Source organism: Lepisosteus platostomus, chromosome 8 (genome assembly GCF_059453375.1).
Source record: "Lepisosteus platostomus isolate fLepPlt1 chromosome 8, fLepPlt1.hap1, whole genome shotgun sequence".
Taxonomy (NCBI): Eukaryota; Metazoa; Chordata; class Actinopteri; order Semionotiformes; family Lepisosteidae; genus Lepisosteus; species Lepisosteus platostomus.
This window is the reverse complement of record NC_142618.1, coordinates 34,076,825-34,104,019: the sequence shown is the minus strand read 5'-3', so window position 1 is coordinate 34,104,019 and position 27,195 is coordinate 34,076,825.

The following is a 27,195-nucleotide window of genomic DNA, read 5'->3' as shown; positions in this document are numbered from 1 at the left end:
AGAGCTGAGTGTGTGGGCTCTTTTGAGCCTTGCAGTTACACAGGGATTCAGTTGTCTGAAAAAACGCGTTCATTTCGGGCTGAAAAACACGTTTTTAAAAGTGTCCTGTTACTGCCCCATAACTTACATGGGGGTGACCAAACTTGCAGAAACATGTTTATTTCTGCTGAAAAACACGTTTTGACACTTTCTGCACACTGGGGTTAAGAGCTGAGTGTGTGGGCTCTTTTGAGCCTTTCAGTTACATAAGGATTCAGTTGTCTGAAAAAACGCGTTTATTTCGGGCTGAAAAACACGTTTTCAAAAGTGTGCTGTTACTGCCCCATAACTTACATGGGGGTGACCAAACTTGCAGAAACATGTTTATTTCTGCTGAAAAACATGTTTTGACACTTTCTGTACACTGGGGTTAAGAGCTGAGTGTGTGGGCTCTTTTGAGCCTTGCAGTTACATAGGGATTCAGTTGTCTGAAAAAACGCGTTTATTTCGGGCTGAAAAACACGTTTTCAAAAGTGTGCTGTTACTGCCCCATAACTTACATGGGGGTGACCAAACTTGCAGAAACATGTTTATTTCTGCTGAAAAACATGTTTTGACACTTTCTGCACACTGGGGTTAAGAGCTGAGTGTATGGGCTCTTTTGAGCCTTGCAGTTACATAGGGATTCAGTTGTCTGAAAAAACGCGTTTATTTCGGGCTGAAAAACACGTTTTCAAAAGTGTGCTGTTACTGCCCCATAACTTACATGGGGGTGACCAAACTTGCAGAAACATGTTTATTTCTGCTGAAAAACACGTTTTGACACTTTCTGCACACTGGGGTTAAGAGCTGAGTGTGTGGGCTCTTTTGAGCCTTTCAGTTACATAGGGATTCAGTTGTCTGAAAAAACACGTTTATTTCGTGCTGAAAAACACGTTTTCAAAAGTGTGCTGTTACTGCCCCATAACTTACATGGGAGTGACCAAATTTCAGAAACATGTTTATTTCTGCTGAAAAACATGTTTTGACACTTTCTGCACACTGGGGTTAAGAGCTGAGTGTGTGGGCTCTTTTGAGCCTTTCAGTTACATAGGGATTCAGTTGTCTGAAAAAACACGTTTATTTCGTGCTGAAAAACACGTTTTCAAAAGTGTGCTGTTACTGCCCCATAACTTACATGGGGGTGACCAAATTTCAGAAACATGTTTATTTCTGCTGAAAAACATGTTTTGACACTTTATGCACACTGGGGTTAAGAGCTGAGTGTGTGGGCTCTTTTGAGCCTTGCAGTTACATAGGGATTCAGTTGTCTGAAAAAACGCGTTTATTTCGGGCTGAAAAACACGTTTTCAAAAGTGTGCTGTTACTGCCCCATAACTTACATGGGGTTGACCAAACTTGCAGAAACATGTTTATTTCTGCTGAAAAACACGTTTTGACACTTTCTGCACACTGGGGTTAAGAGCTGAGTGTGTGGGCTCTTTTGAGCCTTTCAGTTACATAGGGATTCAGTTGTCTGAAAAAACACGTTTATTTCGGGCTGAAAAACACGTTTTCAAAAGTGTGCTGTTACTGCCCCATAACTTACATGGGGGTGACCAAACTTGCAGAAACATGTTTATTTCTGCTGAAAAACACGTTTTGACACTTTCTGCACACTGGGGTTAAGAGCTGAGTGTGTGGGCTCTTTTGAGCCTTTCAGTTACATAGGGATTCAGTTGTCTGAAAAAACACGTTTATTTCGGGCTGAAAAACACGTTTTCAAAAGTGTGCTGTTACTGCCCCATAACTTACATGGGGGTGACCAAACTTTCAGAAACATGTTTATTTCTGCTGAAAAACATGTTTTGACACTTTCTGCACACTGGGGTTAAGAGCTGAGTGTGTGGGCTCTTTTGAGCCTTGCAGTTACATAGGGATTCAGTTGTCTGAAAAAACGCGTTTATTTCGGGCTGAAAAACACGTTTTTAAAAGTGTGCTGTTACTGCCCCATAACTTACATGGGGGTGACCAAACTTGCAGAAACGTTTATTTCTGCTGAAAAACATGTTTTGACACTTTCAGCACACTGGGGTTAAGATCTGAGTGTGTGGGCTCTTCTGAGCCTTGTTGCTACATGGGGATTCAGTTGTCTGAAAAAACGCGTTTATTTCGGGCTGAAAAACACGTTTTGAAAAGTGTACTGTTACTGCCCCATAACTTACATGGGGTTGACCAAACTTGCAGAAACATGTTTATTTCTGCTGAAAAACATGTTTTGACACTTTCAGCACACTGGGGTTAAGATCTGAGTGTGTGGGCTCTTCTGAGCCTTGCTGCTACATGGGGATTCAGTTGTCTGAAAAAACGCGTTTATTTCGGGCTGAAAAACACGTTTTGCAGAGTGTACTGTTACTGCCCCATAACTTACATGGGGTTGACCAAACTTGCAGAAACATGTTTATTTCTGCTGAAAAACACGTTTTGACCCTTTCTGCACACTGGGGTTAAGATCTGAGTGTGTGGGCTCTTCTGAGCCTTGCTGCTACATGGGTATTCAGTTGTCTGAAAAAACGCGTTTATTTCGGGCTGAAAAACACGTTTTGAAAAGTGTACTGTTACTGCCCCATAACTTACATGGGGTTGACCAAAATTGCAGAAACATGTTTATTTCTGCTGAAAAACATGTTTTGAAACTTTCTGCACACTGGGGTTAAGATCTGAGTGTGTGGGCTCTTCTGAGCCTTGCTGCTACATGGGGATTCAGTTGTCTGAAAAAACGCGTTTATTTCGGGCTGAAAAACACGTTTTGCAGAGTGTACTGTTACTGCCCCATAACTTACATGGGGTTGACCAAACTTGCAGAAACATGTTTATTTCTGCTGAAAAACATGTTTTGACACTTTCTGCACACTGGGGTTAAGATCTGAGTGTGTGGGCTCTTCTGAGCCTTGTTGCTACATGGGGATTCAGTTGTCTGAAAAAACGCGTTTATTTCGGGCTGAAAAACACGTTTTGAAAAGTGTACTGTTACTGCCCCATAACTTACATGGGGTTGACCAAACTTGCAGAAACATGTTTATTTCTGCTGAAAAACATGTTTTGACACTTTCAGCACACTGGGGTTAAGATCTGAGTGTGTGGGCTCTTCTGAGCCTTGCTGCTACATGGGTATTCAGTTGTCTGAAAAAACGCGTTTATTTCGGGCTGAAAAACACGTTTTGAAAAGTGTACTGTTACTGCCCCATAACTTACATGGGGTTGACCAAACTTGCAGAAACATGTTTATTTCTGCTGAAAAACATGTTTTGACACTTTCAGCACACTGGGGTTAAGATCTGAGTGTGTGGGCTCTTCTGAGCCTTGTTGCTACATGGGGATTCAGTTGTCTGAAAAAACGCGTTTATTTCGGGCTGAAAAACACGTTTTGAAAAGTGTACTGTTACTGCCCCATAACTTACATGGGGTTGACCAAACTTGCAGAAACATGTTTATTTCTGCTGAAAAACATGTTTTGACACTTTCAGCACACTGGGGTTAAGATCTGAGTGTGTGGGCTCTTCTGAGCCTTGCTGCTACATGGGGATTCAGTTGTCTGAAAAAACGCGTTTATTTCGGGCTGAAAAACACGTTTTGCAGAGTGTACTGTTACTGCCCCATAACTTACATGGGGTTGACCAAACTTGCAGAAACATGTTTATTTCTGCTGAAAAACACGTTTTGACCCTTTCTGCACACTGGGGTTAAGAGCTGAGTGTGTGGGCTCTTCTGAGACTTGCTGCTACATGGGTATTCAGTTGTCTGAAAAAACGCGTTTATTTCGGGCTGAAAAACACGTTTTGAAAAGTGTACTGTTACTGCCCCATAACTTACATGGGGTTGACCAAACTTGCAGAAACATGTTTATTTCTGCTGAAAAACACGTTTTGACCCTTTCTGCACACTGGGGTTAAGAGCTGAGTGTGTGGGCTCTTCTGAGACTTGCTGCTACATGGGTATTCAGTTGTCTGAAAAAACGCGTTTATTTCGGGCTGAAAAACACGTTTTGAAAAGTGTACTGTTACTGCCCCATAACTTACATGGGGTTGACCAAACTTGCAGAAACATGTTTATTTCTGCTGAAAAACATGTTTTGACACTTTCAGCACACTGGGGTTAAGATCTGAGTGTGTGGGCTCTTCTGAGCCTTGTTGCTACATGGGGATTCAGTTGTCTGAAAAAACGCGTTTATTTCGTGCTGAAAAACACGTTTTGAAAAGTGTACTGTTACTGCCCCATAACTTACATGGGGTTGACCAAACTTGCAGAAACATGTTTATTTCTGCTGAAAAACATGTTTTGACACTTTCAGCACACTGGGGTTAAGATCTGAGTGTGTGGGCTCTTCTGAGCCTTGTTGCTACATGGGGATTCAGTTGTCTGAAAAAACGCGTTTATTTCGGGCTGAAAAACACGTTTTGAAAAGTGTACTGTTACTGCCCTATAACTTACATGGGGTTGACCAAACTTGCAGAAACATGTTTATTTCTGCTGAAAAACATGTTTTGACACTTTCAGCACACTGGGGTTAAGATCTGAGTGTGTGGGCTCTTCTGAGCCTTGTTGCTACATGGGGATTCAGTTGTCTGAAAAAACGCGTTTATTTCGGGCTGAAAAACACGTTTTGCAGAGTGTACTGTTACTGCCCCATAACTTACATGGGGTTGACCAAAGTTGCAGAAACATGTTTATTTCTGCTGAAAAACACGTTTTGACCCTTTCTGCACACTGGGGTTAAGATCTGAGTGTGTGGGCTCTTCTGAGCCTTGCTGCTACATGGGTATTCAGTTGTCTGAAAAAACGCGTTTATTTCGGGCTGAAAAACACGTTTTGCAGAGTGTACTGTTACTGCCCCATAACTTACATGGGGTTGACCAAACTTGCAGAAACTTGTTTATTTCTGCTGAAAAACATGTTTTGACACTTTCAGCACACTGGGTTTAAGATCTGAGTGTGTGGGCTCTTCTGAGCCTTGTTGCTACATGGGGATTCAGTTGTCTGAAAAAACGCGTTTATTTCGGGCTGAAAAACACGTTTTGAAAAGTGTACTGTTACTGCCCCATAACTTACATGGGGTTGACCAAACTTGCAGAAACATGTTTATTTCTGCTGAAAAACATGTTTTGACACTTTCAGCACACTGGGGTTAAGATCTGAGTGTGTGGGCTCTTCTGAGCCTTGCTGCTACATGGGGATTCAGTTGTCTGAAAAAACGCGTTTATTTCGGGCTGAAAAACACGTTTTGCAGAGTGTACTGTTACTGCCCCATAACTTACATGGGGTTGACCAAACTTGCAGAAACATGTTTATTTCTGCTGAAAAACACGTTTTGACCCTTTCTGCACACTGGGGTTAAGATCTGAGTGTGTGGGCTCTTCTGAGCCTTGCTGCTACATGGGTATTCAGTTGTCTGAAAAAACGCGTTTATTTCGGGCTGAAAAACACGTTTTGAAAAGTGTACTGTTACTGCCCCATAACTTACATGGGGGTGACCAAACTTGCAGAAACATGTTTATTTCTGCTGAAAAACATGTTTTGACACTTTCAGCACACTGGGGTTAAGATCTGAGTGTGTGGGCTCTTCTGAGCCTTGTTGCTACATGGGGATTCAGTTGTCTGAAAAAACGCGTTTATTTCGGGCTGAAAAACACGTTTTGAAAAGTGTACTGTTACTGCCCCATAACTTACATGGGGTTGACCAAACTTGCAGAAACATGTTTATTTCTGCTGAAAAACATGTTTTGACACTTTCAGCACACTGGGGTTAAGATCTGAGTGTGTGGGCTCTTCTGAGCCTTGCTGCTACATGGGGATTCAGTTGTCTGAAAAAACGCGTTTATTTCGGGCTGAAAAACACGTTTTGCAGAGTGTACTGTTACTGCCCCATAACTTACATGGGATTGACCAAACTTGCAGAAACATGTTTATTTCTGCTGAAAAACACGTTTTGACACTTTCAGCACACTGGGGTTAAGATCTGAGTGTGTGGGCTCTTCTGAGCCTTGCTGCTACATGGGTATTCAGTTGTCTGAAAAAACGCGTTTATTTCGGGCTGAAAAACACGTTTTGAAAAGTGTACTGTTACTGCCCCATAACTTACATGGGGTTGACCAAACTTGCAGAAACATGTTTATTTCTGCTGAAAAACATGTTTTGAACCTTTCTGCACACTGGGGTTAAGATCTGAGTGTGTGGGCTCTTCTGAGCCTTGCTGCTACATGGGGATTCAGTTGTCTGAAAAAACGCGTTTATTTCGGGCTGAAAAACACGTTTTGCAGAGTGTACTGTTACTGCCCCATAACTTACATGGGGTTGACCAAACTTGCAGAAACATGTTTATTTCTGCTGAAAAACATGTTTTGACACTTTCAGCACACTGGGGTTAAGATCTGAGTGTGTGGGCTCTTCTGAGCCTTGTTGCTACATGGGGATTCAGTTGTCTGAAAAAACGCGTTTATTTCGGGCTGAAAAACACGTTTTGAAAAGTGTACTGTTACTGCCCCATAACTTACATGGGGTTGACCAAACTTGCAGAAACATGTTTATTTCTGCTGAAAAACATGTTTTGACACTTTCAGCACACTGGGGTTAAGATCTGAGTGTGTGGGCTCTTCTGAGCCTTGCTGCTACATGGGTATTCAGTTGTCTGAAAAAACGCGTTTATTTCGGGCTGAAAAACACGTTTTGAAAAGTGTACTGTTACTGCCCCATAACTTACATGGGGTTGACCAAACTTGCAGAAACATGTTTATTTCTGCTGAAAAACATGTTTTGACACTTTCAGCACACTGGGGTTAAGATCTGAGTGTGTGGGCTCTTCTGAGCCTTGTTGCTACATGGGGATTCAGTTGTCTGAAAAAACGCGTTTATTTCGGGCTGAAAAACACGTTTTGAAAAGTGTACTGTTACTGCCCCATAACTTACATGGGGTTGACCAAACTTGCAGAAACATGTTTATTTCTGCTGAAAAACATGTTTTGACACTTTCAGCACACTGGGGTTAAGATCTGAGTGTGTGGGCTCTTCTGAGCCTTGTTGCTACATGGGTATTCAGTTGTCTGAAAAAACGCGTTTATTTCGGGCTGAAAAACACGTTTTGAAAAGTGTACTGTTACTGCCCCATAACTTACATGGGGTTGACCAAACTTGCAGAAACATGTTTATTTCTGCTGAAAAACATGTTTTGACACTTTCAGCACACTGGGGTTAAGATCTGAGTGTGTGGGCTCTTCTGAGCCTTGCTGCTACATGGGGATTCAGTTGTCTGAAAAAACGCGTTTATTTCGGGCTGAAAAACACGTTTTGCAGAGTGTACTGTTACTGCCCCATAACTTACATGGGGTTGACCAAACTTGCAGAAACATGTTTATTTCTGCTGAAAAACACGTTTTGACCCTTTCTGCACACTGGGGTTAAGATCTGAGTGTGTGGGCTCTTCTGAGCCTTGCTGCTACATGGGTATTCAGTTGTCTGAAAAAACGCGTTTATTTCGGGCTGAAAAACACGTTTTGAAAAGTGTACTGTTACTGCCCCATAACTTACATGGGGTTGACCAAACTTGCAGAAACATGTTTATTTCTGCTGAAAAACATGTTTTGACACTTTCAGCACACTGGGGTTAAGATCTGAGTGTGTGGGCTCTTCTGAGCCTTGCTGCTACATGGGGATTCAGTTGTCTGAAAAAACGCGTTTATTTCGGGCTGAAAAACACGTTTTGCAGAGTGTACTGTTACTGCCCCATAACTTACATGGGGTTGACCAAACTTGCAGAAACATGTTTATTTCTGCTGAAAAACATGTTTTGACACTTTCAGCACACTGGGGTTAAGATCTGAGTGTGTGGGCTCTTCTGAGCCTTGCTGCTACATGGGGATTCAGTTGTCTGAAAAAACGCGTTGATTTCGGGCTGAAAAACACGTTTTGAAAAGTGTACTGTTACTGCCCCATAACTTACATGGGGTTGACCAAACTTGCAGAAACATGTTTATTTCTGCTGAAAAACATGTTTTGACACTTTCAGCACACTGGGGTTAAGATCTGAGTGTGTGGGCTCTTCTGAGCCTTGCTGCTACATGGGGATTCAGTTGCCTGAAAAAACGCGTTTATTTCGGGCTGAAAAACACGTTTTGAAAAGTGTACTGTTACTGCCCCATAACTTACATGGGGTTGACCAAACTTGCAGAAACATGTTTATTTCTGCTGAAAAACATGTTTTGACACTTTCAGCACACTGGGGTTAAGATCTGAGTGTGTGGGCTCTTCTGAGCCTTGCTGCTACATGGGTATTCAGTTGTCTGAAAAAACGCGTTTATTTCGGGCTGAAAAACACGTTTTGAAAAGTGTACTGTTACTGCCCCATAACTTACATGGGGTTGACCAAACTTGCAGAAACATGTTTATTTCTGCTGAAAAACATGTTTTGACACTTTCAGCACACTGGGGTTAAGATCTGAGTGTGTGGGCTCTTCTGAGCCTTGTTGCTACATGGGGATTCAGTTGTCTGAAAAAACGCGTTTATTTCGGGCTGAAAAACACGTTTTGAAAAGTGTACTGTTACTGCCCCATAACTTACATGGGGTTGACCAAACTTGCAGAAACATGTTTATTTCTGCTGAAAAACATGTTTTGACACTTTCAGCACACTGGGGTTAAGATCTGAGTGTGTGGGCTCTTCTGAGCCTTGCTGCTACATGGGGATTCAGTTGTCTGAAAAAACGCGTTTATTTCGGGCTGAAAAACACGTTTTGCAGAGTGTACTGTTACTGCCCCATAACTTACATGGGGTTGACCAAACTTGCAGAAACATGTTTATTTCTGCTGAAAAACACGTTTTGACCCTTTCTGCACACTGGGGTTAAGAGCTGAGTGTGTGGGCTCTTCTGAGACTTGCTGCTACATGGGTATTCAGTTGTCTGAAAAAACGCGTTTATTTCGGGCTGAAAAACACGTTTTGAAAAGTGTACTGTTACTGCCCCATAACTTACATGGGGTTGACCAAACTTGCAGAAACATGTTTATTTCTGCTGAAAAACATGTTTTGACACTTTCAGCACACTGGGGTTAAGATCTGAGTGTGTGGGCTCTTCTGAGCCTTGTTGCTACATGGGGATTCAGTTGTCTGAAAAAACGCGTTTATTTCGGGCTGAAAAACACGTTTTGCAGAGTGTACTGTTACTGCCCCATAACTTACATGGGATTGACCAAACTTGCAGAAACATGTTTATTTCTGCTGAAAAACACGTTTTGACACTTTCAGCACACTGGGGTTAAGATCTGAGTGTGTGGGCTCTTCTGAGCCTTGCTGCTACATGGGTATTCAGTTGTCTGAAAAAACGCGTTTATTTCGGGCTGAAAAACACGTTTTGAAAAGTGTACTGTTACTGCCCCATAACTTACATGGGGTTGACCAAACTTGCAGAAACATGTTTATTTCTGCTGAAAAACATGTTTTGAACCTTTCTGCACACTGGGGTTAAGATCTGAGTGTGTGGGCTCTTCTGAGCCTTGCTGCTACATGGGGATTCAGTTGTCTGAAAAAACGCGTTTATTTCGGGCTGAAAAACACGTTTTGCAGAGTGTACTGTTACTGCCCCATAACTTACATGGGGTTGACCAAACTTGCAGAAACATGTTTATTTCTGCTGAAAAACATGTTTTGACACTTTCAGCACACTGGGGTTAAGATCTGAGTGTGTGGGCTCTTCTGAGCCTTGTTGCTACATGGGGATTCAGTTGTCTGAAAAAACGCGTTTATTTCGGGCTGAAAAACACGTTTTGAAAAGTGTACTGTTACTGCCCCATAACTTACATGGGGTTGACCAAACTTGCAGAAACATGTTTATTTCTGCTGAAAAACATGTTTTGACACTTTCAGCACACTGGGGTTAAGATCTGAGTGTGTGGGCTCTTCTGAGCCTTGCTGCTACATGGGTATTCAGTTGTCTGAAAAAACGCGTTTATTTCGGGCTGAAAAACACGTTTTGAAAAGTGTACTGTTACTGCCCCATAACTTACATGGGGTTGACCAAACTTGCAGAAACATGTTTATTTCTGCTGAAAAACATGTTTTGACACTTTCAGCACACTGGGGTTAAGATCTGAGTGTGTGGGCTCTTCTGAGCCTTGTTGCTACATGGGGATTCAGTTGTCTGAAAAAACGCGTTTATTTCGGGCTGAAAAACACGTTTTGAAAAGTGTACTGTTACTGCCCCATAACTTACATGGGGTTGACCAAACTTGCAGAAACATGTTTATTTCTGCTGAAAAACATGTTTTGACACTTTCAGCACACTGGGGTTAAGATCTGAGTGTGTGGGCTCTTCTGAGCCTTGTTGCTACATGGGTATTCAGTTGTCTGAAAAAACGCGTTTATTTCGGGCTGAAAAACACGTTTTGAAAAGTGTACTGTTACTGCCCCATAACTTACATGGGGTTGACCAAACTTGCAGAAACATGTTTATTTCTGCTGAAAAACATGTTTTGACACTTTCAGCACACTGGGGTTAAGATCTGAGTGTGTGGGCTCTTCTGAGCCTTGCTGCTACATGGGGATTCAGTTGTCTGAAAAAACGCGTTTATTTCGGGCTGAAAAACACGTTTTCAAAAGTGTGCTGTTACTGCCCCATAACATACATGGGGTTGACCAAACTTGCAGAAACATGTTTATTTCTGCTGAAAAACACGTTTTGACACTTTCTGCACCCTGGGGTTAAGAGCTGAGTGTGTGGGCTCTTTTGAGCCTTTCAGTTACATAGGGATTCAGTTGTCTGAAAAAACACGTTTATTTCGGGCTGAAAAACACGTTTTCAAAAGTGTGCTGTTACTGCCCCATAACTTACATGGGGGTGACCAAACTTGCAGAAACATGTTTATTTCTGCTGAAAAACACGTTTTGACACTTTCTGCACACTGGGGTTAAGAGCTGAGTGTGTGGGCTCTTTTGAGCCTTTCAGATACATAGGGATTCAGTTGTCTGAAAAAACACGTTTATTTCGGGCTGAAAAACACGTTTTCAAAAGTGTGCTGTTACTGCCCCATAACTTACATGGGGGTGACCAAACTTGCTGAAACATGTTTATTTCTGCTGAAAAAACATGTTTTGACACTTTCTGCACACTGGGGTTAAGAGCTGAGTGTGTGGGCTCTTTTGAGCCTTGCAGTTACACAGGGATTCAGTTGTCTGAAAAAACGCGTTTATTTCGGGCTGAAAAACACGTTTTTAAAAGTGTCCTGTTACTGCCCCATAACTTACATGGGGGTGACCAAACTTGCAGAAACATGTTTATTTCTGCTGAAAAACACGTTTTGACACTTTCTGCACACTGGGGTTAAGAGCTGAGTGTGTGGGCTCTTTTGAGCCTTTCAGTTACATAAGGATTCAGTTGTCTGAAAAAACGCGTTTATTTCGGGCTGAAAAACACGTTTTCAAAAGTGTGCTGTTACTGCCCCATAACTTACATGGGGGTGACCAAACTTGCAGAAACATGTTTATTTCTGCTGAAAAACATGTTTTGACACTTTCTGTACACTGGGGTTAAGAGCTGAGTGTGTGGGCTCTTTTGAGCCTTGCAGTTACATAGGGATTCAGTTGTCTGAAAAAACGCGTTTATTTCGGGCTGAAAAACACGTTTTCAAAAGTGTGCTGTTACTGCCCCATAACTTACATGGGGGTGACCAAACTTGCAGAAACATGTTTATTTCTGCTGAAAAACATGTTTTGACACTTTCTGCACACTGGGGTTAAGAGCTGAGTGTGTGGGCTCTTTTGAGCCTTGCAGTTACATAGGGATTCAGTTGTCTGAAAAAACGCGTTTATTTCGGGCTGAAAAACACGTTTTCAAAAGTGTGCTGTTACTGCCCCATAACATACATGGGGTTGACCAAACTTGCAGAAACATGTTTATTTCTGCTGAAAAACACGTTTTGACACTTTCTGCACCCTGGGGTTAAGAGCTGAGTGTGTTGGCTCTTTTGAGCCTTTCAGTTACATAGGGATTCAGTTGTCTGAAAAAACACGTTTATTTCGGGCTGAAAAACACGTTTTCAAAAGTGTGCTGTTACTGCCCCATAACTTACATGGGGGTGACCAAACTTGCAGAAACATGTTTATTTCTGCTGAAAAACACGTTTTGACTCTTTCTGCACACTGGGGTTAAGAGCTGAGTGTGTGGGCTCTTTTGAGCCTTTCAGATACATAGGGATTCAGTTGTCTGAAAAAACACGTTTATTTCGGGCTGAAAAACACGTTTTCAAAAGTGTGCTGTTACTGCCCCATAACTTACATGGGGGTGACCAAACTTGCTGAAACATGTTTATTTCTGCTGAAAAAACATGTTTTGACACTTTCTGCACACTGGGGTTAAGAGCTGAGTGTGTGGGCTCTTTTGAGCCTTGCAGTTACACAGGGATTCAGTTGTCTGAAAAAACGCGTTCATTTCGGGCTGAAAAACACGTTTTTAAAAGTGTCCTGTTACTGCCCCATAACTTACATGGGGGTGACCAAACTTGCAGAAACATGTTTATTTCTGCTGAAAAACACGTTTTGACACTTTCTGCACACTGGGGTTAAGAGCTGAGTGTGTGGGCTCTTTTGAGCCTTTCAGTTACATAAGGATTCAGTTGTCTGAAAAAACGCGTTTATTTCGGGCTGAAAAACACGTTTTCAAAAGTGTGCTGTTACTGCCCCATAACTTACATGGGGGTGACCAAACTTGCAGAAACATGTTTATTTCTGCTGAAAAACATGTTTTGACACTTTCTGTACACTGGGGTTAAGAGCTGAGTGTGTGGGCTCTTTTGAGCCTTGCAGTTACATAGGGATTCAGTTGTCTGAAAAAACGCGTTTATTTCGGGCTGAAAAACACGTTTTCAAAAGTGTGCTGTTACTGCCCCATAACTTACATGGGGGTGACCAAACTTGCAGAAACATGTTTATTTCTGCTGAAAAACATGTTTTGACACTTTCTGCACACTGGGGTTAAGAGCTGAGTGTATGGGCTCTTTTGAGCCTTGCAGTTACATAGGGATTCAGTTGTCTGAAAAAACGCGTTTATTTCGGGCTGAAAAACACGTTTTCAAAAGTGTGCTGTTACTGCCCCATAACTTACATGGGGGTGACCAAACTTGCAGAAACATGTTTATTTCTGCTGAAAAACACGTTTTGACACTTTCTGCACACTGGGGTTAAGAGCTGAGTGTGTGGGCTCTTTTGAGCCTTTCAGTTACATAGGGATTCAGTTGTCTGAAAAAACACGTTTATTTCGTGCTGAAAAACACGTTTTCAAAAGTGTGCTGTTACTGCCCCATAACTTACATGGGAGTGACCAAATTTCAGAAACATGTTTATTTCTACTGAAAAACATGTTTTGACACTTTCTGCACACTGGGGTTAAGAGCTGAGTGTGTGGGCTCTTTTGAGCCTTTCAGTTAGATAGGGATTCAGTTGTCTGAAAAAACACGTTTATTTCGTGCTGAAAAACACGTTTTCAAAAGTGTGCTGTTACTGCCCCATAACTTACATGGGGGTGACCAAATTTCAGAAACATGTTTATTTCTGCTGAAAAACATGTTTTGACACTTTATGCACACTGGGGTTAAGAGCTGAGTGTGTGGGCTCTTTTGAGCCTTGCAGTTACATAGGGATTCAGTTGTCTGAAAAAACGCGTTTATTTCGGGCTGAAAAACACGTTTTCAAAAGTGTGCTGTTACTGCCCCATAACTTACATGGGGTTGACCAAACTTGCAGAAACATGTTTATTTCTGCTGAAAAACACGTTTTGACACTTTCTGCACACTGGGGTTAAGAGCTGAGTGTGTGGGCTCTTTTGAGCCTTTCAGTTACATAGGGATTCAGTTGTCTGAAAAAACACGTTTATTTCGGGCTGAAAAACACGTTTTCAAAAGTGTGCTGTTACTGCCCCATAACTTACATGGGGGTGACCAAACTTGCAGAAACATGTTTATTTCTGCTGAAAAACACGTTTTGACACTTTCTGCACACTGGGGTTAAGAGCTGAGTGTGTGGGCTCTTTTGAGCCTTTCAGTTACATAGGGATTCAGTTGTCTGAAAAAACACGTTTATTTCGGGCTGAAAAACACGTTTTCAAAAGTGTGCTGTTACTGCCCCATAACTTACATGGGGGTGACCAAACTTTCAGAAACATGTTTATTTCTGCTGAAAAACATGTTTTGACACTTTCTGCACACTGGGGTTAAGAGCTGAGTGTGTGGGCTCTTTTGAGCCTTGCAGTTACATAGGGATTCAGTTGTCTGAAAAAACGCGTTTATTTCGGGCTGAAAAACACGTTTTTAAAAGTGTGCTGTTACTGCCCCATAACTTACATGGGGGTGACCAAACTTGCAGAAACGTTTATTTCTGCTGAAAAACATGTTTTGACACTTTCAGCACACTGGGGTTAAGATCTGAGTGTGTGGGCTCTTCTGAGCCTTGTTGCTACATGGGGATTCAGTTGTCTGAAAAAACGCGTTTATTTCGGGCTGAAAAACACGTTTTGAAAAGTGTACTGTTACTGCCCCATAACTTACATGGGGTTGACCAAACTTGCAGAAACATGTTTATTTCTGCTGAAAAACATGTTTTGACACTTTCAGCACACTGGGGTTAAGATCTGAGTGTGTGGGCTCTTCTGAGCCTTGCTGCTACATGGGGATTCAGTTGTCTGAAAAAACGCGTTTATTTCGGGCTGAAAAACACGTTTTGCAGAGTGTACTGTTACTGCCCCATAACTTACATGGGGTTGACCAAACTTGCAGAAACATGTTTATTTCTGCTGAAAAACACGTTTTGACCCTTTCTGCACACTGGGGTTAAGATCTGAGTGTGTGGGCTCTTCTGAGCCTTGCTGCTACATGGGTATTCAGTTGTCTGAAAAAACGCGTTTATTTCGGGCTGAAAAACACGTTTTGAAAAGTGTACTGTTACTGCCCCATAACTTACATGGGGTTGACCAAAATTGCAGAAACATGTTTATTTCTGCTGAAAAACATGTTTTGAACCTTTCTGCACACTGGGGTTAAGATCTGAGTGTGTGGGCTCTTCTGAGCCTTGCTGCTACATGGGGATTCAGTTGTCTGAAAAAACGCGTTTATTTCGGGCTGAAAAACACGTTTTGCAGAGTGTACTGTTACTGCCCCATAACTTACATGGGGTTGACCAAACTTGCAGAAACATGTTTATTTCTGCTGAAAAACATGTTTTGACACTTTCTGCACACTGGGGTTAAGATCTGAGTGTGTGGGCTCTTCTGAGCCTTGTTGCTACATGGGGATTCAGTTGTCTGAAAAAACGCGTTTATTTCGGGCTGAAAAACACGTTTTGAAAAGTGTACTGTTACTGCCCCATAACTTACATGGGGTTGACCAAACTTGCAGAAACATGTTTATTTCTGCTGAAAAACATGTTTTGACACTTTCAGCACACTGGGGTTAAGATCTGAGTGTGTGGGCTCTTCTGAGCCTTGCTGCTACATGGGTATTCAGTTGTCTGAAAAAACGCGTTTATTTCGGGCTGAAAAACACGTTTTGAAAAGTGTACTGTTACTGCCCCATAACTTACATGGGGTTGACCAAACTTGCAGAAACATGTTTATTTCTGCTGAAAAACATGTTTTGACACTTTCAGCACACTGGGGTTAAGATCTGAGTGTGTGGGCTCTTCTGAGCCTTGTTGCTACATGGGGATTCAGTTGTCTGAAAAAACGCGTTTATTTCGGGCTGAAAAACACGTTTTGAAAAGTGTACTGTTACTGCCCCATAACTTACATGGGGTTGACCAAACTTGCAGAAACATGTTTATTTCTGCTGAAAAACATGTTTTGACACTTTCAGCACACTGGGGTTAAGATCTGAGTGTGTGGGCTCTTCTGAGCCTTGCTGCTACATGGGGATTCAGTTGTCTGAAAAAACGCGTTTATTTCGGGCTGAAAAACACGTTTTGCAGAGTGTACTGTTACTGCCCCATAACTTACATGGGGTTGACCAAACTTGCAGAAACATGTTTATTTCTGCTGAAAAACACGTTTTGACCCTTTCTGCACACTGGGGTTAAGAGCTGAGTGTGTGGGCTCTTCTGAGACTTGCTGCTACATGGGTATTCAGTTGTCTGAAAAAACGCGTTTATTTCGGGCTGAAAAACACGTTTTGAAAAGTGTACTGTTACTGCCCCATAACTTACATGGGGTTGACCAAACTTGCAGAAACATGTTTATTTCTGCTGAAAAACACGTTTTGACCCTTTCTGCACACTGGGGTTAAGAGCTGAGTGTGTGGGCTCTTCTGAGACTTGCTGCTACATGGGTATTCAGTTGTCTGAAAAAACGCGTTTATTTCGGGCTGAAAAACACGTTTTGAAAAGTGTACTGTTACTGCCCCATAACTTACATGGGGTTGACCAAACTTGCAGAAACATGTTTATTTCTGCTGAAAAACATGTTTTGACACTTTCAGCACACTGGGGTTAAGATCTGAGTGTGTGGGCTCTTCTGAGCCTTGTTGCTACATGGGGATTCAGTTGTCTGAAAAAACGCGTTTATTTCGTGCTGAAAAACACGTTTTGAAAAGTGTACTGTTACTGCCCCATAACTTACATGGGGTTGACCAAACTTGCAGAAACATGTTTATTTCTGCTGAAAAACATGTTTTGACACTTTCAGCACACTGGGGTTAAGATCTGAGTGTGTGGGCTCTTCTGAGCCTTGTTGCTACATGGGGATTCAGTTGTCTGAAAAAACGCGTTTATTTCGGGCTGAAAAACACGTTTTGAAAAGTGTACTGTTACTGCCCTATAACTTACATGGGGTTGACCAAACTTGCAGAAACATGTTTATTTCTGCTGAAAAACATGTTTTGACACTTTCAGCACACTGGGGTTAAGATCTGAGTGTGTGGGCTCTTCTGAGCCTTGTTGCTACATGGGGATTCAGTTGTCTGAAAAAACGCGTTTATTTCGGGCTGAAAAACACGTTTTGCAGAGTGTACTGTTACTGCCCCATAACTTACATGGGGTTGACCAAAGTTGCAGAAACATGTTTATTTCTGCTGAAAAACACGTTTTGACCCTTTCTGCACACTGGGGTTAAGATCTGAGTGTGTGGGCTCTTCTGAGCCTTGCTGCTACATGGGTATTCAGTTGTCTGAAAAAACGCGTTTATTTCGGGCTGAAAAACACGTTTTGCAGAGTGTACTGTTACTGCCCCATAACTTACATGGGGGTGACCAAACTTGCAGAAACATGTTTATTTCTGCTGAAAAACATGTTTTGACACTTTCAGCACACTGGGGTTAAGATCTGAGTGTGTGGGCTCTTCTGAGCCTTGTTGCTACATGGGGATTCAGTTGTCTGAAAAAACGCGTTTATTTCGGGCTGAAAAACACGTTTTGAAAAGTGTACTGTTACTGCCCCATAACTTACATGGGGTTGACCAAACTTGCAGAAACATGTTTATTTCTGCTGAAAAACATGTTTTGACACTTTCAGCACACTGGGGTTAAGATCTGAGTGTGTGGGCTCTTCTGAGCCTTGCTGCTACATGGGGATTCAGTTGTCTGAAAAAACGCGTTTATTTCGGGCTGAAAAACACGTTTTGCAGAGTGTACTGTTACTGCCCCATAACTTACATGGGGTTGACCAAACTTGCAGAAACATGTTTATTTCTGCTGAAAAACACGTTTTGACCCTTTCTGCACACTGGGGTTAAGAGCTGAGTGTGTGGGCTCTTCTGAGACTTGCTGCTACATGGGTATTCAGTTGTCTGAAAAAACGCGTTTATTTCGGGCTGAAAAACACGTTTTGAAAAGTGTACTGTTACTGCCCCATAACTTACATGGGGTTGACCAAACTTGCAGAAACATGTTTATTTCTGCTGAAAAACATGTTTTGACACTTTCAGCACACTGGGGTTAAGATCTGAGTGTGTGGGCTCTTCTGAGCCTTGTTGCTACATGGGGATTCAGTTGTCTGAAAAAACGCGTTTATTTCGGGCTGAAAAACACGTTTTGAAAAGTGTACTGTTACTGCCCTATAACTTACATGGGGTTGACCAAACTTGCAGAAACATGTTTATTTCTGCTGAAAAACATGTTTTGACACTTTCAGCACACTGGGGTTAAGATCTGAGTGTGTGGGCTCTTCTGAGCCTTGTTGCTACATGGGGATTCAGTTGTCTGAAAAAACGCGTTTATTTCGGGCTGAAAAACACGTTTTGCAGAGTGTACTGTTACTGCCCCATAACTTACATGGGGTTGACCAAAGTTGCAGAAACATGTTTATTTCTGCTGAAAAACACGTTTTGACCCTTTCTGCACACTGGGGTTAAGATCTGAGTGTGTGGGCTCTTCTGAGCCTTGCTGCTACATGGGTATTCAGTTGTCTGAAAAAACGCGTTTATTTCGGGCTGAAAAACACGTTTTGCAGAGTGTACTGTTACTGCCCCATAACTTACATGGGGTTGACCAAACTTGCAGAAACTTGTTTATTTCTGCTGAAAAACATGTTTTGACACTTTCAGCACACTGGGTTTAAGATCTGAGTGTGTGGGCTCTTCTGAGCCTTGTTGCTACATGGGGATTCAGTTGTCTGAAAAAACGCGTTTATTTCGGGCTGAAAAACACGTTTTGAAAAGTGTACTGTTACTGCCCCATAACTTACATGGGGTTGACCAAACTTGCAGAAACATGTTTATTTCTGCTGAAAAACATGTTTTGACACTTTCAGCACACTGGGGTTAAGATCTGAGTGTGTGGGCTCTTCTGAGCCTTGCTGCTACATGGGGATTCAGTTGTCTGAAAAAACGCGTTTATTTCGGGCTGAAAAACACGTTTTGCAGAGTGTACTGTTACTGCCCCATAACTTACATGGGGTTGACCAAACTTGCAGAAACATGTTTATTTCTGCTGAAAAACACGTTTTGACCCTTTCTGCACACTGGGGTTAAGATCTGAGTGTGTGGGCTCTTCTGAGCCTTGCTGCTACATGGGTATTCAGTTGTCTGAAAAAACGCGTTTATTTCGGGCTGAAAAACACGTTTTGAAAAGTGTACTGTTACTGCCCCATAACTTACATGGGGGTGACCAAACTTGCAGAAACATGTTTATTTCTGCTGAAAAACATGTTTTGACACTTTCAGCACACTGGGGTTAAGATCTGAGTGTGTGGGCTCTTCTGAGCCTTGTTGCTACATGGGGATTCAGTTGTCTGAAAAAACGCGTTTATTTCGGGCTGAAAAACACGTTTTGAAAAGTGTACTGTTACTGCCCCATAACTTACATGGGGTTGACCAAACTTGCAGAAACATGTTTATTTCTGCTGAAAAACATGTTTTGACACTTTCAGCACACTGGGGTTAAGATCTGAGTGTGTGGGCTCTTCTGAGCCTTGCTGCTACATGGGGATTCAGTTGCCTGAAAAAACGCGTTTATTTCGGGCTGAAAAACACGTTTTGAAAAGTGTACTGTTACTGCCCCATAACTTACATGGGGTTGACCAAACTTGCAGAAACATGTTTATTTCTGCTGAAAAACATGTTTTGACACTTTCAGCACACTGGGGTTAAGATCTGAGTGTGTGGGCTCTTCTGAGCCTTGCTGCTACATGGGTATTCAGTTGTCTGAAAAAACGCGTTTATTTCGGGCTGAAAAACACGTTTTGAAAAGTGTACTGTTACTGCCCCATAACTTACATGGGGTTGACCAAACTTGCAGAAACATGTTTATTTCTGCTGAAAAACATGTTTTGACACTTTCAGCACACTGGGGTTAAGATCTGAGTGTGTGGGCTCTTCTGAGCCTTGTTGCTACATGGGGATTCAGTTGTCTGAAAAAACGCGTTTATTTCGGGCTGAAAAACAAGTTTTGAAAAGTGTACTGTTACTGCCCCATAACTTACATGGGGTTGACCAAACTTGCAGAAACATGTTTATTTCTGCTGAAAAACATGTTTTGACACTTTCAGCACACTGGGGTTAAGATCTGAGTGTGTGGGCTCTTTTGAGCATTGCTGCTACATGGGTATTCAGTTGTCTGAAAAAACGCGTTTATTTCGGGCTGAAAAACACGTTTTGAAAAGTGTACTGTTACTGCCCCATAACTTACATGGGGTTGACCAAACTTGCAGAAACATGTTTATTTCTGCTGAAAAACATGTTTTGAACCTTTGTGCACACTGGGGTTAAGATCTGAGTGTGTGGGCTCTTCTGAGCCTTGCTGCTACATGGGGATTCAGTTGTCTGAAAAAACGCGTTTATTTCGGGCTGAAAAACACGTTTTGCAGAGTGTACTGTTACTGCCCCATAACTTACATGGGGTTGACCAAACTTGCAGAAACATGTTTATTTCTGCTGAAAAACATGTTTTGACACTTTCAGCACACTGGGGTTAAGATCTGAGTGTGTGGGCTCTTCTGAGCCTTGTTGCTACATGGGGATTCAGTTGTCTGAAAAAACGCGTTTATTTCGGGCTGAAAAACACGTTTTGAAAAGTGTACTGTTACTGCCCCATAACTTACATGGGGTTGACCAAACTTGCAGAAACATGTTTATTTCTGCTGAAAAACATGTTTTGACACTTTCAGCACACTGGGGTTAAGATCTGAGTGTGTGGGCTCTTCTGAGCCTTGCTGCTACATGGGTATTCAGTTGTCTGAAAAAACGCGTTTATTTCGGGCTGAAAAACACGTTTTGAAAAGTGTACTGTTACTGCCCCATAACTTACATGGGGTTGACCAAACTTGCAGAAACATGTTTATTTCTGCTGAAAAACATGTTTTGACACTTTCAGCACACTGGGGTTAAGATCTGAGTGTGTGGGCTCTTCTGAGCCTTGCTGCTACATGGGGATTCAGTTGTCTGAAAAAACGCGTTTATTTCGGGCTGAAAAACACGTTTTGAAAAGTGTACTGTTACTGCCCCATAACTTACATGGGGTTGACCAAACTTGCAGAAACATGTTTATTTCTGCTGAAAAACATGTTTTGACACTTTCAGCACACTGGGGTTAAGATCTGAGTGTGTGGGCTCTTCTGAGCCTTGTTGCTACATGGGGATTCAGTTGTCTGAAAAAACGCGTTGATTTCGGGTTGAAAAACACGTTTTGAAAAGTGTACTGTTACTGCCCCATAACTTACATGGGGTTGACCAAACTTGCAGAAACATGTTTATTTCTGCTGAAAAACATGTTTTGACACTTTCAGCACACTGGGGTTAAGATCTGAGTGTGTGGGCTCTTCTGAGCCTTGTTGCTACATGGGGATTCAGTTGTCTGAAAAAACGCGTTTATTTCGGGCTGAAAAACACGTTTTGCAGAGTGTACTGTTACTGCCCCATAACTTACATGGGGTTGACCAAACTTGCAGAAACATGTTTATTTCTGCTGAAAAACACGTTTTGACCCTTTCTGCACACTGGGGTTAAGATCTGAGTGTGTGGGCTCTTCTGAGCCTTGCTGCTACATGGGTATTCAGTTGTCTGAAAAAACGCGTTTATTTCGGGCTGAAAAACACGTTTTGAAAAGTGTACTGTTACTGCCCCATAACTTACATGGGGTTGACCAAACTTGCAGAAACATGTTTATTTCTGCTGAAAAACATGTTTTGAACCTTTCTGCACACTGGGGTTAAGATCTGAGTGTGTGGGCTCTTCTGAGCCTTGCTGCTACATGGGGATTCAGTTGTCTGAAAAAACGCGTTTATTTCGGGCTGAAAAACACGTTTTGCAGAGTGTACTGTTACTGCCCCATAACTTACATGGGGTTGACCAAACTTGCAGAAACATGTTTATTTCTGCTGAAAAACATGTTTTGACACTTTCAGCACACTGGGGTTAAGATCTGAGTGTGTGGGCTCTTCTGAGCCTTGTTGCTACATGGGGATTCAGTTGTCTGAAAAAACGCGTTTATTTCGGGCTGAAAAACACGTTTTGAAAAGTGTACTGTTACTGCCCCATAACTTACATGGGGTTGACCAAACTTGCAGAAACATGTTTATTTCTGCTGAAAAACATGTTTTGACACTTTCAGCACACTGGGGTTAAGATCTGAGTGTGTGGGCTCTTCTGAGCCTTGTTGCTACATGGGGATTCAGTTGTCTGAAAAAACGCGTTTATTTCGGGCTGAAAAACACGTTTTGAAAAGTGTACTGTTACTGCCCCATAACTTACATGGGGTTGACCAAACTTGCAGAAACATGTTTATTTCTGCTGAAAAACATGTTTTGACACTTTCAGCACACTGGGGTTAAGATCTGAGTGTGTGGGCTCTTCTGAGCCTTGCTGCTACATGGGGATTCAGTTGTCTGAAAAAACGCGTTTATTTCGGGCTGAAAAACACGTTTTGCAGAGTGTACTGTTACTGCCCCATAACTTACATGGGGTTGACCAAACTTGCAGAAACATGTTTATTTCTGCTGAAAAACACGTTTTGACCCTTTCTGCACACTGGGGTTAAGAGCTGAGTGTGTGGGCTCTTCTGAGACTTGCTGCTACATGGGTATTCAGTTGTCTGAAAAAACGCGTTTATTTCGGGCTGAAAAACACGTTTTGAAAAGTGTACTGTTACTGCCCCATAACTTACATGGGGTTGACCAAACTTGCAGAAACATGTTTATTTCTGCTGAAAAACACGTTTTGACCCTTTCTGCACACTGGGGTTAAGAGCTGAGTGTGTGGGCTCTTCTGAGACTTGCTGCTACATGGGTATTCAGTTGTCTGAAAAAACGCGTTTATTTCGGGCTGAAAAACACGTTTTGAAAAGTGTACTGTTACTGCCCCATAACTTACATGGGGTTGACCAAACTTGCAGAAACATGTTTATTTCTGCTGAAAAACATGTTTTGACACTTTCAGCACACTGGGGTTAAGATCTGAGTGTGTGGGCTCTTCTGAGCCTTGTTGCTACATGGGGATTCAGTTGTCTGAAAAAACGCGTTTATTTCGTGCTGAAAAACACGTTTTGAAAAGTGTACTGTTACTGCCCCATAACTTACATGGGGTTGACCAAACTTGCAGAAACATGTTTATTTCTGCTGAAAAACATGTTTTGACACTTTCAGCACACTGGGGTTAAGATCTGAGTGTGTGGGCTCTTCTGAGCCTTGTTGCTACATGGGGATTCAGTTGTCTGAAAAAACGCGTTTATTTCGGGCTGAAAAACACGTTTTGAAAAGTGTACTGTTACTGCCCTATAACTTACATGGGGTTGACCAAACTTGCAGAAACATGTTTATTTCTGCTGAAAAACATGTTTTGACACTTTCAGCACACTGGGGTTAAGATCTGAGTGTGTGGGCTCTTCTGAGCCTTGTTGCTACATGGGGATTCAGTTGTCTGAAAAAACGCGTTTATTTCGGGCTGAAAAACACGTTTTGCAGAGTGTACTGTTACTGCCCCATAACTTACATGGGGTTGACCAAAGTTGCAGAAACATGTTTATTTCTGCTGAAAAACACGTTTTGACCCTTTCTGCACACTGGGGTTAAGATCTGAGTGTGTGGGCTCTTCTGAGCCTTGCTGCTACATGGGTATTCAGTTGTCTGAAAAAACGCGTTTATTTCGGGCTGAAAAACACGTTTTGCAGAGTGTACTGTTACTGCCCCATAACTTACATGGGGTTGACCAAACTTGCAGAAACTTGTTTATTTCTGCTGAAAAACATGTTTTGACACTTTCAGCACACTGGGTTTAAGATCTGAGTGTGTGGGCTCTTCTGAGCCTTGTTGCTACATGGGGATTCAGTTGTCTGAAAAAACGCGTTTATTTCGGGCTGAAAAACACGTTTTGAAAAGTGTACTGTTACTGCCCCATAACTTACATGGGGTTGACCAAACTTGCAGAAACATGTTTATTTCTGCTGAAAAACATGTTTTGACACTTTCAGCACACTGGGGTTAAGATCTGAGTGTGTGGGCTCTTCTGAGCCTTGCTGCTACATGGGGATTCAGTTGTCTGAAAAAACGCGTTTATTTCGGGCTGAAAAACACGTTTTGCAGAGTGTACTGTTACTGCCCCATAACTTACATGGGGTTGACCAAACTTGCAGAAACATGTTTATTTCTGCTGAAAAACACGTTTTGACCCTTTCTGCACACTGGGGTTAAGATCTGAGTGTGTGGGCTCTTCTGAGCCTTGCTGCTACATGGGTATTCAGTTGTCTGAAAAAACGCGTTTATTTCGGGCTGAAAAACACGTTTTGAAAAGTGTACTGTTACTGCCCCATAACTTACATGGGGGTGACCAAACTTGCAGAAACATGTTTATTTCTGCTGAAAAACATGTTTTGACACTTTCAGCACACTGGGGTTAAGATCTGAGTGTGTGGGCTCTTCTGAGCCTTGTTGCTACATGGGGATTCAGTTGTCTGAAAAAACGCGTTTATTTCGGGCTGAAAAACACGTTTTGAAAAGTGTACTGTTACTGCCCCATAACTTACATGGGGTTGACCAAACTTGCAGAAACATGTTTATTTCTGCTGAAAAACATGTTTTGACACTTTCAGCACACTGGGGTTAAGATCTGAGTGTGTGGGCTCTTCTGAGCCTTGCTGCTACATGGGGATTCAGTTGTCTGAAAAAACGCGTTTATTTCGGGCTGAAAAACACGTTTTGCAGAGTGTACTGTTACTGCCCCATAACTTACATGGGATTGACCAAACTTGCAGAAACATGTTTATTTCTGCTGAAAAACACGTTTTGACACTTTCAGCACACTGGGGTTAAGATCTGAGTGTGTGGGCTCTTCTGAGCCTTGCTGCTACATGGGTATTCAGTTGTCTGAAAAAACGCGTTTATTTCGGGCTGAAAAACACGTTTTGAAAAGTGTACTGTTACTGCCCCATAACTTACATGGGGTTGACCAAACTTGCAGAAACATGTTTATTTCTGCTGAAAAACATGTTTTGAACCTTTCTGCACACTGGGGTTAAGATCTGAGTGTGTGGGCTCTTCTGAGCCTTGCTGCTACATGGGGATTCAGTTGTCTGAAAAAACGCGTTTATTTCGGGCTGAAAAACACGTTTTGCAGAGTGTACTGTTACTGCCCCATAACTTACATGGGGTTGACCAAACTTGCAGAAACATGTTTATTTCTGCTGAAAAACATGTTTTGACACTTTCAGCACACTGGGGTTAAGATCTGAGTGTGTGGGCTCTTCTGAGCCTTGTTGCTACATGGGGATTCAGTTGTCTGAAAAAACGCGTTTATTTCGGGCTGAAAAACACGTTTTGAAAAGTGTACTGTTACTGCCCCATAACTTACATGGGGTTGACCAAACTTGCAGAAACATGTTTATTTCTGCTGAAAAACATGTTTTGACACTTTCAGCACACTGGGGTTAAGATCTGAGTGTGTGGGCTCTTCTGAGCCTTGCTGCTACATGGGTATTCAGTTGTCTGAAAAAACGCGTTTATTTCGGGCTGAAAAACACGTTTTGAAAAGTGTACTGTTACTGCCCCATAACTTACATGGGGTTGACCAAACTTGCAGAAACATGTTTATTTCTGCTGAAAAACATGTTTTGACACTTTCAGCACACTGGGGTTAAGATCTGAGTGTGTGGGCTCTTCTGAGCCTTGTTGCTACATGGGGATTCAGTTGTCTGAAAAAACGCGTTTATTTCGGGCTGAAAAACACGTTTTGAAAAGTGTACTGTTACTGCCCCATAACTTACATGGGGTTGACCAAACTTGCAGAAACATGTTTATTTCTGCTGAAAAACATGTTTTGACACTTTCAGCACACTGGGGTTAAGATCTGAGTGTGTGGGCTCTTCTGAGCCTTGTTGCTACATGGGTATTCAGTTGTCTGAAAAAACGCGTTTATTTCGGGCTGAAAAACACGTTTTGAAAAGTGTACTGTTACTGCCCCATAACTTACATGGGGTTGACCAAACTTGCAGAAACATGTTTATTTCTGCTGAAAAACATGTTTTGACACTTTCAGCACACTGGGGTTAAGATCTGAGTGTGTGGGCTCTTCTGAGCCTTGCTGCTACATGGGGATTCAGTTGTCTGAAAAAACGCGTTTATTTCGGGCTGAAAAACACGTTTTGCAGAGTGTACTGTTACTGCCCCATAACTTACATGGGGTTGACCAAACTTGCAGAAACATGTTTATTTCTGCTGAAAAACACGTTTTGACCCTTTCTGCACACTGGGGTTAAGATCTGAGTGTGTGGGCTCTTCTGAGCCTTGCTGCTACATGGGTATTCAGTTGTCTGAAAAAACGCGTTTATTTCGGGCTGAAAAACACGTTTTGAAAAGTGTACTGTTACTGCCCCATAACTTACATGGGGTTGACCAAACTTGCAGAAACATGTTTATTTCTGCTGAAAAACATGTTTTGACACTTTCAGCACACTGGGGTTAAGATCTGAGTGTGTGGGCTCTTCTGAGCCTTGCTGCTACATGGGGATTCAGTTGTCTGAAAAAACGCGTTTATTTCGGGCTGAAAAACACGTTTTGCAGAGTGTACTGTTACTGCCCCATAACTTACATGGGGTTGACCAAACTTGCAGAAACATGTTTATTTCTGCTGAAAAACATGTTTTGACACTTTCAGCACACTGGGGTTAAGATCTGAGTGTGTGGGCTCTTCTGAGCCTTGTTGCTACATGGGGATTCAGTTGTCTGAAAAAACGCGTTGATTTCGGGCTGAAAAACACGTTTTGAAAAGTGTACTGTTACTGCCCCATAACTTACATGGGGTTGACCAAACTTGCAGAAACATGTTTATTTCTGCTGAAAAACATGTTTTGACACTTTCAGCACACTGGGGTTAAGATCTGAGTGTGTGGGCTCTTCTGAGCCTTGCTGCTACATGGGGATTCAGTTGTCTGAAAAAACGCGTTTATTTCGGGCTGAAAAACACGTTTTGCAGAGTGTACTGTTACTGCCCCATAACTTACATGGGGTTGACCAAACTTGCAGAAACATGTTTATTTCTGCTGAAAAACACGTTTTGACCCTTTCTGCACACTGGGGTTAAGATCTGAGTGTGTGGGCTCTTCTGAGCCTTGCTGCTACATGGGTATTCAGTTGTCTGAAAAAACGCGTTTATTTCGGGCTGAAAAACACGTTTTGAAAAGTGTACTGTTACTGCCCCATAACTTACATGGGGTTGACCAAACTTGCAGAAACATGTTTATTTCTGCTGAAAAACATGTTTTGAACCTTTCTGCACACTGGGGTTAAGATCTGAG